The sequence below is a fragment of the Periplaneta americana genome, chromosome 9, assembly GCF_040183065.1.
Source record: "Periplaneta americana isolate PAMFEO1 chromosome 9, P.americana_PAMFEO1_priV1, whole genome shotgun sequence".
Taxonomy (NCBI): domain Eukaryota; kingdom Metazoa; phylum Arthropoda; class Insecta; order Blattodea; family Blattidae; genus Periplaneta; species Periplaneta americana.
Genome location: NC_091125.1, coordinates 1,002,957 through 1,019,080, shown reverse-complemented (window position 1 = coordinate 1,019,080; position 16,124 = coordinate 1,002,957). Strand labels below are relative to the sequence as shown.

The window sequence follows — 16,124 nt, the reverse complement described above, 5'->3', positions numbered from 1 at the left end:
GCCCATTGTGGTATTATGGGCAATGAGATTGCAGATTGTTTGGCAAAGAAAGGAACTAAAATATTACAAGTACCCTTGAAAAAGATATCTTATCACTAGAGCTAGGATTCGCATGTAGTAAAGCTAATATAAACATGCAAGCCATGCCCCCACTCCTCATACTTGCCATTCTCGTCATTCAGTACTTCCATTAGTTAGCGCTAAGGGTCTTTAATCCTCTTTCAAAACAGCTCGGGTTTAAAAGCTGCATTGTCTAGTCCTTGTGACTCTTCTTGCAAATCCAGTCTTGTCAACCAGGTTTAAAACCTTCTTAACCGGCATCACATTGACTCAACAATACTCGGCGTCGTTCTTAACTCATATACACTTATCACAGTGTCAAATTCTTCATACACACAATTTCAAAACAAAATTCTAAAGAAATTTCAAGAAAACAGTAATAATAAATCTTGTTCAGTATCGCTTACTGAGAAAGAACATTTATACCTGATTCTCCTCAACATGATGCAGTAGCAAAATTTCGAATGCTAACTGGCCATGACTGTTTAGCAACACATCTGTGCTTAAATGCGACAGGCTCATGTCACTAGATTTAGTGGCATGTAAAAGAACTCCTGTGGGACATTATTCCGGCACACCGGCGATGCTGATATAACCTCGGCAGTTGCGAGCGCCATTAAATAAACCATAATTTTAATTTAACTCATAACGAACAGATTATTTAGTGCAGATAGAACATATTTCTTTGGAGCTATTGTGAAGAACTGTTGAGTCTTTCTTTGCAAGAGAATTAATTTTCTCGTTACTCTGTCTCCTGTAATGTGATGGAATGCATTGCAAATGAATGATCTTTTAAAGGCCCTCTAGTTGTTTTATGGCTTTGATGAGAAAGAAGCTCCACAATGGCTATTTGTAAGCAAGTAGAAAAAGTCATTACCAGTAACAATACTTGCTATTTATTTTGAATACTTCAACTCATTTAGACTCACTATAGTTTCTCAATAATACAGCAAAATGTCTGTATGTTTCGCACTTCTGTTTCCTTCTGAAGTCCTGGCAAAATTCCTATACTTTCTATGTTAATTTAGTTCGGTTATACATTTTTGTTTGTGTCTTTTTCTTACACGATCATATTTTAAATCTCAAGAGATGCGGAACTTGATTTATACATCCTAAATCAATTTTGTTCGAAATTAGATTTGCTGTGAAAACGTAAGAATGTGAAAATACAGCAACCCACTTAAGATGCAACCCACTTTGCAATTCATGAACATTCGAAGCTGCCCATGCTTAATCTACTGTTACATTTCGTATTGCACTATGACTAGTCATTTCCCATTGGCTAATCTGTGATGTCGGAGTGCATTTCCCCTCTCTGAGCAGAGCTGGTAGAGCACGTGAGAGAGGGTAATGTTGTGTCTCTGCTATTTAAACATTTTCATCCCTTCCACTGCCACTCCCCTTACTTTGCTCTTTTACCTGTGCTTCCCCTCCTAAGACGCTCGAGAGCAGAGACATGTGACGTCACAGAGTTAGCATAGAAATGTATGATGTAAATGAACAAGTTATGAAGCAGTTATCACAATTTGAGAGCATGGCTTATTCCCTGTGGGCAAGCAGTCCAAAAACAATTGACTTTTTTATAGGTAAAATAGTCACATGGGAAGAACAGGGTAAATCAATTTCGTAAAATTTTCTGGACTGCAGTTAGAAATGTAAATTATCAGCCAGTTTTGGCTCTAATCAGCTAAGATTTCCTACAAATAACCTTACATTCTTCAAGAACATGTGTTATAAATTTGAGTAGCACTATGATAGACTCAAAGATGGCGTAGCTCTAAAATTATAAATTTGTCTTGTGAAAATTTTGCTAAATTGATTTAACTCGTTTTGCCCATATAGTCTTCAAATGCTATTTCAGTTGTTATTAAATATCATTTCATTTATAAGTTTTTTTTTTAACTTATGTATTTTTTTCAAAACATTCCCCCCCCCCCTCCCCAAAAAATGTATAAATGAAATCTGTATTAAGTTTTTGAAAACTGAGAAACTAACCTTCTTCTTCTTCTTCTTCTTCTTCTTCTTCTTCTTCTGGTTCTTCATACTCTTGGTTTTCTGTATGTCTCTGTCTAGTGCGAGCCATTGTTGCATCATCATCACCCTGAAAAAAATTAGAACACATCCTTATCTTCATCACTCAGCAGCTATGACGTATTCATTCAACTGCTCCATTAAAATTACAGCGCTGTGATTCAGAAATATTAGAAGATGATATTCTTATGGATTCATTTTAGGAAAAGAAAGGTGTTTAAGAACTTGGTGTACTTAAAGAAATGAAACAGTACTAATTACTCTGGAAGGAATGCTTTGGGCGAATAATTACCTTTCAGGAAATGCAGACTAATGCAAGAAATCAAATGTCACAATATTAGTTATCAAATATTTTAAGTGAGTGATTTACGTGAACTTCTATTTACATCTCGTGCATTAGACATGACAGCATTAGAAATGATATGATAACTATAGTCTAAAGATCTATCCAAAAAAATCCAAAACTTTGCAGTGTCTAGCAAGTGGTACATTCTAGCAATAACTTTCATGAGCTGCTATATTATGTACCGTAATTTCCTGCAACTATGGTCCACGATACAGTCATTCAAATTTTGCACTCTAAAACTAGTACCTCATTTATCCATATTTTTGCTATACTGAATTTGAAGTTAAGTCACTGCAGCTATCTATGACTGGTCTATGATACTTCTACAATGATCTTTGAATGGTTGTATCGTGGACCATAGTTGTGAGAAATTACAGTACATATCTTTCTTTGTTTTTACACCAAGCCATTTTAGTGAGTCCAGATTTAACATATAGTGACTTTTCTGCTATTTAAAAATGTCTGATGTAGGGTAGTACATGAATCTGTTTTTTTTTTTTTTTTTTTTTTTTTTGGCAGGTACTTGACTGTTCGTCATTCACCCATATGAAGCCAGTTGTGTAAACCATTTACAGAGAGAATCATTGTCCAGAGTGTCCTACGCTACACCAGTGATGATGGAGACTTGTTAGAATCTGTAAACTGTGTTTCATTCTATATTAAGTCGCCCATATTGTCGTATTTTTAGTTTTTAGCTAATTCGTCAAGAAAAAAAGTAATATAAATAAATCTGCCTAGTCAAGTGAATAAGAATTAAAAAAAAAATTCCTCCAAAGTCATTATATTACTCTCTGAGTCTGCTTTAAAAAGAGATGTTGTTGAAAATCCTACCACTAAATGTCTCTGAGCAATGTTCTTCCAAAACTAAGAATTTTATGAAAGTACGATAAATTTGATGCTCTATAAAATGAAAAGTGATACTAGTTGGGGATATTTTAACCCACCATTAAGCTTGTCCAGTGAAGGCCTTTCAATGACAGAAGCACCTTACTTTTCTTTAAATGTGAGGTCAAATTTTCTGAAATTTTCTCCCATTTCATATGGAACAGCCCATAGTATCTCGTTTATCCACATTTTTGCTATACTGAAGTTTGAAGTTAAGTCACTGCAGCTATCTATGAATGGTCTACAATGATCTTTGAATGGTTGTATCGTGGACTACAGTTGTGAGAAATTACAGTACATATCTTTTTTTGTTTTTACACCAAGCCATTGTAGTGGGTGCAGATTTAACTTATAGTGACTTTTCTGCTATTTAAAAATGTCTGATGTAGGGTAGTGCATGAATGCGATTTTTTTTTTGGCAGGTACTTGACTGTTCGTCATTCGCCCATATGAAGCCAGTTGTGTAAACCATTTACAGAGAGAATCATTGTCCAGAGTGTCCTACGCTACACCAGTGATGCGGAGACTTGTTGGCGTGCACAAGAGGAACTGGAGCTCCCAGAGAAAACTTCTCCATCACCTCAAACACGGGTTTGACCAACACAAGCTATAAATCAGTGCGTACACTGGGGATCGAACCCAGGTCCAGCACTCTAGCCACTAGATCACCATGGTGGTTACTAATGTTTAGTGCTGCATCAGATGTATCAGTGCTACAAATGTGGATAGAAGACAACCCATGGTTAGGACGACCTTCCTTGTTAAATAGCTGACGAGATCTCAATTCAAATTAGAGAGACTAACAAAGCAATTATTTAGTCACAGCAGGACACTCTCTCAGGCTGGCATCTCAAAAATGTTTTTTTCTGAGATTTTAACAAAAAATTTAGAAATGTATTATGTTGCAACAAAATATGAGTCATATATTTTGAATAATAACAGTAGCAGAACTGTGCTATGCTGACGTCAGTCAACAATTTCTTATTGAAGGGGTTGTTTACAAGGACAAGTTCAATGACATCCTAAGAAACATACTTCATGTTTGTTCTGTTTTTCCAATTAACTCTTTACATGAATTACGATTTTCTTCAAATTTAAACTACGAAATCTCATGATAGCATTAATAAGTTTATTCGAAACTATTAATAACTGTGGCCGCCATTTTGTTACTGATATAGTACATTAAGAAGTCTCAAACGTCTGGTCAGTAGCTAAGTAAGGGGGTAGATAGATATTTATTTTTTTATTTAACCGATATTAATCATATTATTATGCATGGAATTTTTGTTTTCAACGCATACAGATCTGTGTTAAATATTATATTAATGGCTCCTGCTTCATGAAAGATTCCACCAAAGCCAGTAAATCAAGAGTAGCCAAGTAGTTCCCTTTATTACATGAACATTGACTTTTCTGATGACCTCTGAATGGCAATTCCTGAATACTTCAATGACAAGCAACGTCTACTAATCTGCTGACAATTTTCCTACTTTTTTTAAACCATTTCATTGCGTTCAATGACCTCTGAAGTGGCATGGTCGATAAGGCACCACCCTAACATATGAAATTTCTCGGCGCACTTTATATGACTCCCAGATGCTGCGTGTTCTTTAGCTTTTTTTTTTCGAAATTGTTTATGGTGTTTACACCTGTTCTGCGCCAAGAATCTTACCCATCAATGCCAAATATCAAACAATAAAAACACATTAGCTTTTGTTCATGACCTTTATCAGTTCCACACAACCACTGATATTTATTATACCAGCTTTTCTGAAATTTTCGAACAAATTTTCCGTCCTCTTGCGATAACGTTAGGTCTGCCGTTTCTCTAACGTTTTTCTTGTTACCTTTTGTTCTAACAACAAGGAGGAAATATCATTGTTAAGTAAATGCACAACTGAATCGAAGTCAGGACTGTTAAATTCAGAAGTCATTAGCCTATATCCTGAATAAACACACAGATTGCCACACGAGAAAACAAGAATTACACTTTATATTTTATCAGTAATTATTCACTATGCCTATATAAAGCAAAATTATCACTTAGGGCTATCACTTTATTATAACACATTAGCATACCCTATTAGCCACCTTGCTCTCATGTCTCACACTGTACTCGTACTTTGAAACTTTCTAAATAAGAAACTGTTTGTTTCCGTTATAATACTGTAACTAATATTGGCGGGCAAGAAAAGGCATGTACAGTACCTGAGGGGTCTGATGCTATCATTTCAGACCTTCTGGTGAGTAATAATTATATTTTTCCCGGCCAAAGATCAAAAATACTTTTGGAATAGATCTTGTATATCAAAATATTGCAAGAATTTCATATACAAATTTGGGCTCTATCATTAACATATAATCTTTCAAGCACATGAAAAATGTTAGTAGCTACAACCCACATCATCAGTGAAGAACTTCCTGGATCCTATTTCCACAGCAGTATAAAAATAAATTTCTGAGGTGTGCATCTAATATTCATTATCCCTAACAACTTGTAAAGAACATGTGGAAATAATTTGTATGAAGCAGTTTGATTCAGAGACAGGGTCCTAAACATATGACAAAGGATTCCAATTTAGTTTTCTTCTGAAGCCATTTAAAGGATTTTATCATCATCTTTAAAATGAAATGCTCTGGACTGAGATTGAACACACAGGACTCAGATTCAATGGCAAGCACGGTGGCCATTCAGTGACCACAGCTGATAAAGAAGTGAAATGTGAGAGATTACATAATTAAATATTACCGGTACTCATTGCCCCTAATTTAGACAACTGTGAAGTTTATCAGTGTGATAATATGTAATGTCAACATTTACAACTCTCAATGAAATTAATTTATACTGTACTTTTTCCATGTACAAAACTGTTTGTATCTTACCCCTTCATCTTCGTCAGAACTTTCATGCTCTTCTCCTATTCCAGCATTCTTAATTTTCCTCGTAAAGTCAGGGTCCACTTCATCTTCCAATTTTATTTCAGTTTCGTCATCTTCATTCTTAAAGGACTTTTCTGCTGTTTCAGCTGCACTTTCAATTCTAAAATAATAATAATAATAATAATAATAATAATAATAATAATAATAATAATAATAATAATAATACATTTATTTCATTAATCATTATTAATATTAATTTGTTAGTCATCAGCGGTTGGCCAATGATAATCTAGCACAACTAAGATGATAATAATGCAATAATACAGAATAAATTGAAAACAATATTTACATTGATGACAATAATAAAAAATTTTATACACTGGATTAATATTATATTGTTAATTAATAGATACAAGTAAAACAATGGCAAATAAAAAAATGAGTCGCTAATGAATGATATGTTGTAGCATGAAAATACCATAAATATTACAATAAAAAATTGAAGACAATTGTTTACGAGAATAAATAAAAGATTATGTAATTGTCAGGAACAAACTAAGTCCATACAGTGAAAGGATCGAATTCGCAGCCATGCATGTTCGTATTTTTAATGCATCTGGAGACTGGTGAAAGAAATTTTGAATTTCTATTATAGAAAAGTTTGTGAGCTCTCATATCTTTTGCAGAATACGTAAGATAACGTTTCTTAAGGAGTTACAGGATATATCACCTTTGAGGACCTTGCAGAATAGATAATCGAGCTCATGGCGTCTAGCATATAGGCTTCGACAATTAAGGTAAACGCATATTATCTCGTAGCTATACCCAGAGTTAGTGGGCAGAAATCTGAATCAACATAACGATATGAATTTCCTTTGGATGAATAATAATAATAATAATAATAATAATAATAATAATAATAATAATAATAATAACAACAACAACAACAACAGTGTACATATAATACTTATGGTTGGGTGCATCAACATCGGTTAAGAATTAACAGTCCTTAGCTTCTGACTCAATGCTTGCTAGGCCGCATATACATGGGCGCGCAACAGCAGTGAAGTGGCGCTGCATGTAATGCATGGAGTGAATTGTGCAAGCGTTGCACATGATACGAACCACCTGAGTAGGACGCACAAGCCTCGAACACATTTCTAGTTTCATTCTACTCGCATGATGGACGACCATGGAAAACGAGAAAGCTTTGCTAACTGCTATTTGCACTTTGGTAACATAGCATACATTTTCCCGGCCACTTAAGTCACTCGTAATGAGTGCACCTCTGTACACAGTGCATTGGACATTGTGCCACGTCACATACTCCGTGACACAGTACATGAGGGCAGGCCACCAAAGGGAAAACTGGGAGGAAGAACTTAAATTGAGGGGATTCAATCTGACACCGGAACTGGAATCCGGTGTGGCTCAGTGGATAAAGCATCAGCACGTAGAGCTGAAAACTCGAGTTCAAGTCCCGGTGCCTACCCAGCCTTCATCACGTGGTATGCAGAATTCCTGCAGGAAATATCACATGTACTTCGGTACATCATCATAATATTTATTTTATAAGATTAACAGCTGACATGACAGCTCTAATTTACTTCTTAAATACTGCATACTTCAATCCATCATCAGAAATGACGATACAGTGAACATTCACCAGTCCACTAGTACGTAGTGACTCATGCCAAATGCAGAAAAGTTGTTGTTGTTGTTTTCTAATACCAGGCGTTTGACAATAAAGTCATTTCACCTCTTACACTCCAATATTTTTCAAAGATATTATCATGACTAGCCACTGAAGCACAGATTTTGAGGTGTTCCGAATCCATTTCTTGGTTTGAGTTGCACAATGGGCAGTTAGGGGACTGATATATTCCAATTCTATGCAGGTGTTTGGCCAAACAGTCATGGCCTGTTGCCAATCTAAATGCAGCTACAGACGATTTTCGTGGTAAATCGGGAATTAACTGTGGATTTTGATGCAGAGAGTTCCATTTTTTCCCTTGGGATTGAGTTAGCAAATTTTGTTTGTTGAAGTCTAAGTATGTAGATTTCATAAATCTATTCACAGAGTAATACGTAGATTTAGTAATAGGTCTGTAAGTAGCAGTGCTGCCCTCCTTTGCTAAAGCATCCGCATTCTCGTTTCCCAGGATTCCACAATGGGATGGTATCCATTGGAATACAATTCTTTTATTGAGTGATATTAATTGACAGAGCATTTTAGTTATTTCTGCTGTTTCAGATGAAGGTGTGTGTTTAGAGACGATTGATAGAATAGCTGCTTTGGAGTCTGACAATATAACTGCATTCCTAAATTTATTGATGTGGCATAGAAGATTCCTGAGACATTCACTCATTGCAATGATTTCACCATCAAAACTTGTTGTTCCATATCCAAGAGATCTATAAAGTGAAAGAGACAGCACGTAACACCTGCATCGGCACCTTGTTCTCTGGAGATCAAGGATCTGTCGGTGTATAAATGAAGCCAGTTTTGTGGAGGGTACCTAATATTAATTGTCTCTAAAGACAATTGTTTCAGTATTTCAGTGTTTACATCTGATTTCAGTATTTCTTCTGTTAAATTTAGATTATATTCTATATTTAATAGAGTTAAAGGGTTTGGTTTAATTTGTAAGTTTTCTTTTAAATTCGGGATATTGATTTTCTGTTTTAATTCTTGAACAATGGATATGAAACTTTTTTGAGTTTTCAATCTACAAAGAGGACTGTATGAATGCCAATTGTTTCCTGGTAATCTGATAAGTTTTTCATATTGAATCAGTGCTTTTTCTTCTATTGTCATTTTGATGCTGTTAATATTAGTGAGGAATCTCATAGAATCTATTGGCGTTGTTTTGATTCCACCAGTAATGAGCCTGAGAGCTTGCTTTTGAACATATTCTATGTCGTTTATGGAAGGTGAAGTAATTAAAATTTCTCCGCAGTATGTCAGCACTGGCTGTATAAACATTTTGTATGTGGTGTTCAAAGTATTCCTAGAGCATCCCCATTTCTTTCCTGCTAGTCTTTTTAAAAGGGAGAATCTTTTACGAGCTTTTTCAGAAATGTATTTCAAATGGTTGCTCCATGTTAACTTACTATCGAAAATAACTCCAAGATATTTGGATTCATAAGTCCTAGGAAGGTGTTGGCCATTGTATAGGATATTGAATTCTCTTTCTTTTTTACCGAGTGAAAATATTTGGTAAAAAATGCAGAAAAGTGTGAAGCAGGAAATAAAAGATCTAAGTGAACGAGTATAAAAATAAATTAAATTAGTGCTTACAATGTAGCTTTTATTTTCAATATTTTCTTCATGGCATAGAAGATCTCCTTCAGAAACTTTTTCTCGACATGCTTCAGAATTTCTGCTGGTTTCACAGAAAATTTGGACTTGTATACTTCACGTGGAAGAAACTGCATATGTATCATATATACTTGGTTCCTGAAATAAGAAAATGAACAAATTACAATACTGTATTCATTCTCTTGACACTTCAGTTTCAGAAATTTAGTCACATTAATTCACCAGTAGCAGGTGTAAGAACTGGGGTTTTCATGCATGGTGGGCACTGCCTCATTTTTTTTCTTTTGCTGTTGTAACGATTCTAGGTAATGATTCTCTAAGAAATGAAAAGATCATGGGGACCAACATTCTGGTCTATTCCTCCTTACCTCAAACCACTGAATTTTTATTTAACAGTCATTCCACATCAAATCGCAAACTGACAAAGTATGATCTTTTCATAAATGGGCGAATTTTTTTTTATGAATTCCAGGCATCAAATAAAGAGATCCATATCGTTTATTTCCACAGTTATTTATCATTTGTGTAGTTATGACTATTTGAAACTACGTGAAGTATGTGTGCACTGTAATAAGATTGCTTAGTACTCTTGAGTCTATATATAGTTGAGATTTTGGGTTCAGTGCATTTGAAATATTAAATGCAATACTTTTTACTACTTTACACAATTTGGCCTAATTTTTAAATTATTTTTCTTTCAAATTAAAATGATTACATTAAATAGCATAGTTAAAAAAAATACAAACCTATTCCCTGATGTATTATCTGTAACAAGAGCATCAAAAGTGTGGGATATGCATACATACATTTGCAACAATTTATTTTCTGGATGCACGCGCTCACAATACACCACTATGGAATTATTTTCATACATGTGTATGCGAAAAGACTGGCCACAGAAAATTTTACGAAATTAAGTTGCGTATAATAACTGTCTGCGCCTCTACAAAGTAGATCATTGCTTCTTAGCTTGGAAAACACTCACCTCATTGGTGGGAGCCATGAAAGCCTACATTCGAAGACAAATGATTAATACCTTAAGAAACAGTAAACATCCTATCTGAAGTTATATTATTATTGCCAACTCAGCTAGAGGGGAGCCTGCTTTTTAATATATTGCATAAATTATAATTATATCCACTGGAAGGCTTTCTATCTGAATGTTAATTTAATACCATGTACGCCATTTAACCACTTTAAGAAAAAGTATGCATGGTTAGACTATTTATTAGTGTTTTATAAATGTGTTTAAATAATATTTTTCACCATGTTCAAATGTTTGTTTGTTAGTAAACTATCACCTGAAGATGACTTGAAAGTAAGTCGAAAATATTCGTGACTTATATTAATATTGTATCCTGATGTAACAGAATTCATTTCTGCCATCTTAACATGATAAGTGATTGAGTGAAAATAAAAACTGATTTATATGATATTATTCATTATGCTGCCGAAACTCAGGTTAGATAAACGGATCAAACAATTCTCCCAAGATGGAATGAACAAGTTTGGAGATAATATAATGCTGTGCAGTTTCTGCAATAAGCAAGTTGTGCGCGAAGCTACTATTTCTATTTTCCCTTGCATACTAATAAAACTGTAAACAGTACCTGGTGCCATACTGAGCTGTTTATTCAAGTATAGATGATCACAGAACTCAAGAGTTTTCCTTTTTCACCCAAGAATTTAATTATTTTACTCAAGAATTTTTACCTTTGTCACTCAAGAAATTTAAGGGATTTTATTCAAGAAATTTGAGGTCCATAGTTATGATTAAGAATGTGACGTCACATCATAGTCTGTCTTTCTTGTTAGTCACAACTGCAACCGTGGTTTGCGTTGTACAAGTTCACAGCTGCGTAACGCTTTGTTATGGAAAGAAGAACGGTATTGGACATGAATTATAGTGAATGTAATGTAACTAAAGCAACGATGGACTTGCATAGCAGTATGATGTCACACGCATTGCCAATGTCCACGTTCAGAAGTATGTTGCTTGGAAACCATTAATCGTAGAAAGGTCTAGTTTGCTTCATTGCATGTTGTTTAGAATATATCATCCCAGAATGTGATTTTGAATTCAGTACCCCTTTAAGACTTTTCTCTCAATGACAAAATCCTATTTTTGAAAAAAAAAACATCATATTAAAACTCCTAAGAAAATCCCAAACACTTATATTTACATAGTCCATGTAAAATTCAAACATCTGGAGCAAGAATAAAAATGGAACACACAGTAATAGAATTATCCCGTTTAAAATGCCTTCACATTACAGATGCTCAAAGAAATGTAACATCAGCATTTATGAAACACAGTTCAACCAAATCTTAATCATCTGAAAGCTCTGAATACACAAGCTTGGAAATAAAGCCAAGTAGTAATTTAATAAGAACCAGTGCCAGATTTCTAACGGAAAACAGTAAGTTTCGAACCTGTATTTATAGACTTGATAGAGAGAGGTTATAACACAAGTAAACGCAAAGTTTTATCAGATGATTACTGAGAGTCTATCTGATACCTTGAGAATAAGTATAATCATAAATTGGTGAAGAAGTTTACAACGATTACAGACTAACGAGAATACCAAAATAAAGTATTAATCAACGTTTCTAACGTATTTGCTGATATCTCTAAAAACGTGGTCATACATTTGTACGTAGTATTTTATAAACATTGCGTACTTGGTGAAAGAAAGTACTATGCAAAAAAATTGAAAACAGCTTTAATTTTCACATACAGTAATTTGTTCAGCATAAATGTTATATACATTTTCACTTCTTACCTTTCAGGAAAAAGTTCAATTTTGTCCTTTACATCAATGTACTGCAATACGTCAGACATTGTAACTCTACACAATTTCAATTTCAAATTATTTGCTTTTTTCTCTAGTTTACGTATGTCAGGAAGGAATGGTATGTCCATATTTGGAGTCTTCATATTATGTGATGCTGTCTCGCAATCGAGGTATACCCAATGTCACATTCATCTCACCACGACCAGCAAAGTGAAATGTGTTCAGAGTCATTTAAGTGGATGGCTCTCCGATGGGCTGAAATAGAAAAACCATGTGTATTTGTAGACTCCTTATGCAGAAAGATTGTATATTTAAAATAACTTACTTACAAATGGCTTTTAGAGAACACAGAGGTTCATTGCCGCCCTCACATAAGACCGCCATCGGTCCCTATCTTGAGCAAGATTAATCCGATCTTTACCATCATATCTCACCTCCTCAAATCCATTTTAATATTATCCTTCCATCTACGGCTTGGCCTCCCCAAAGGTCTTTTTCCCTCAGGTCTTTCAACTAACACTCTATATGAATTTCTGGATTCACCCATACGTGCTACATGTCCTGTCCATCTCAAATGTCTGGATTTAATGTTCCTAATTATGTTAGGTGAAGAAGACAGTGAGTACAGTTCTGTGTTACGTAATTTTCTCCATTCTCCTGTAACTTCAACCCTTTTACCCCCAAATATTTTCCTAAACACCTTATTCTCGAACACTCTTAACCTCTGCTCCTCTCTCGAAATGAGAGTTCAAGTTTCACAACCATATGGAACGACTGTAATATAACTGTTTTATAAATTCTAACTTTCAATATTTTTTAAAGTAGGCTGGACGACAAAATCTTCTCAACAGAATAATAGCATGCATTTCCCATATTTATTCTGCGTTTAACTTCCTCACAAGTGTAATTTATAAATAATAATAATAATAATAATAATAATAATAATAATAATAATAATAATAATAATAATTTATTTACTAATATTTATTGTGCTGTACAACAGCCTAGAGCCAACAACAGTTTAGCACAAGATAAAAGTTAGCACAAGATTTACAATGCACAAGGAATTACATAAACAGTGCATAAAAATAATTATTAAAATTAGAGACAAATAAAATAACCAATAATGACAAAATTAATAGATAACTGCAAAATACATGATACAGAATAGCTAAAAAACAACACAAACGAATGAAACTGAAATGAGTGTGATTTTGATGTGTATACTCAATATAAAAATAACCAAACAGCAAGCTACACATTAAACGGATCCGAATTAATGCAATATAAATCGGCAGCTTTCATGCATCTGACAACTGGAGAGATTTCGGCTTATAGGTAAAAACAATTTTTTGAAATCTTACACCATTCGAAGGGGCCCGAAGGTAGATATTGCTTATGAAGGATTCACAATCAATATCACCCTTTACAGCCTCAGAAAAGAATAAATAGTCAAATTCAAGATGTCTAACATAAAGGCTAGAAAACTTAAAATATTTACAAGTACTCTCATAATTGAAAATAGATGAATTTGATAAAAACTTGAAAGCAAGTAGGGACATAAAAAATTCTTTGAATGATTTCCAGTTTAACCAAATCAGTAGAAGTAATAGAATTTCAGACAACAGATGCATATTCGAGTTTCGATCTGATTAATGTATAGTATAAAATTACAAGAGTAGCTGGAGTAGAAAAAGACCTTATAAGTCCGAGCATTCTAATGGAATGATTATAAATATATTGGACATGATTATGAAAATGTAATTTGGTATCGAGTATAACTCCCAGGTCTCTAATACCGTCTTTCCTTATTATGTTGATATTATTAAGAGTATAATTGAGGAACGTTTTTGCAGAACTTGCTAACTGCAAAATTTGCAAAATTGAGATTTTGATGGATTCATTAACATAAGGCAGGCCTCTACATGATGTTCAAAGAGTCTTAGTAAAATTGGGTTATTTCTCTTCATTGTAGTGTGTCAAAATGTGGTCGTTTTTTCCAAACTTGCTTTCTGCTATAAGTGAGACATACAGCAAAACTTGCTTACTATAATGTTTTGTCTCTCCTGTAAAATTCAGTTTTTTTCAGTTAGCAAGTTTTGTAAAAACGGTCCTCAATTATTAAATTTGAGAGAAGTGGTTTTTCTAGAGAAGGAAATGACTGAAATTTTCGATTCATTAATTTTCATTCCATTACCAGCAGGCCATAGCTCAACAGCGTTTATATCATTCTGCAAAGTTACGCAGTCTGCCAGACTATTAATTTTGCGAAATATTTTCAGGTCATCGGCAAATAAAAGGCAGTTAGAACTTAGTCTAGCACTGATATCATCTATAAATAATAAAACTAACAGAGACCTCAAAGTGGAACTCTAGGGAACTCCGCATAAACTAATATATGGATCAGAGTAAGAATTTCGAAGTCTAACACAGGATTGTCTATCTTTTAAAAAATTTTCAAACCAGTTCAGGTAGTTAGTGGTAAGATCAAAAGAGTTTAATTTACTCAGTAACATATTACGGGAAACAACACCAAATGCTTTGCTAAAGTCAAAATATATGGAATCAATTTGACTTTGAGTTTCAAATATAGGCATAGCAAAATTGAGATATGATACTAAATTAGTAGTCGTAGATTTCCCGTTTCTAAAACCATGTTGGGCCGAATTCATTTTGTTTTTCACGTAAAAAGAAATATGTCTTAATTTTTTTTTTTTTTTTTTAATTTTGAGAAGTTATCAAGAATGGAAATAGGTCTATAATTACTTACAATAGTTTTATTACCATTCTCAAATATGGAAATAATAGATGCTTTCTTCCAAAGAGAAGGATATTTCCCTGTTTTCAAACTCAAATTGAAAATGTAGGTTAAAACAGGTAAGCCTATAAGAATTTCAGAGCATCCTTTAATAATAAAATTAGGGATGCCATCCGACCCATAGATTCATTCGGCTTGACATTTTTTATGGCCTTCCTGACATTCTCACTAGAGATTACAGATAGGGGTAAAAAGTCATTAATGTTAGAATAACAACTGAGAAAATTGGAGTTATGACTGATCTGAAATGATTTAAATTGACTAGCAAATGCATTTGCAATGACTCTTTGATCAGCGATGTGAACCCCATTAATAATAAATTCATTAGGAATGTTTCTCGATTTCTGAAAAGATTCTACATATTTCCAAAATTTATTAGGCTCTTTTTTAAACTGTCATCAATGGATTGTAACCAATTACGTTTATCAGAATTAATCAAACCCTTGACTTGTTTTCTACAGTAAGAGAAAATTTGATAGTGTTGATCAGATTTATATTTTTTAAAATTTCTATGTGCTTTGTTCTTTTTCTTAATGAGTTGATGTAGACTGTTTGAAAACCATTTAGGATAGTGCGACATTTTCACAAAGGTAACAGGGACAGCTTTAGATATAGCATCATTTACAATTTTAGTCAGAGAATTAGTAGCAACATTGACATCGGTAGTAAGATATACCGTATACAATCCCAAACAAAATTGTGGAGAGTGGATAAATACAGTGATAATCACCTTGAGAATAGTTTAATGGGTGATGAACATCTTCCAAAACTAGTGAATGATTAGCAAGATTAACTGAACAGTTACAGACATTTGTAAAAACAAGATCAAGAAGAGTTTTACTATTTCTCATAAGATTAATTGGTTTAGTCCAAGAAGACAAGAAAAGGAATGCCGGTATAAATCCTGAAACTTAATTTTAGCATAATAATGAATATCATTAAGAATGCAACCATGCCAGGAGCATTGAAATCCCCGAGGATAACAAT

At 33.9% G+C, this 16,124-nt stretch overlaps 1 pseudogene; it reads right to left on the bottom strand.

Annotated features, from left to right (window-relative positions):
• LOC138705731 (DNA-directed RNA polymerase I subunit RPA1-like) overlaps window positions 1-16,124 on the bottom strand; it is a 105,788-nt pseudogene that overhangs the window by 23,791 nt on the left and 65,873 nt on the right.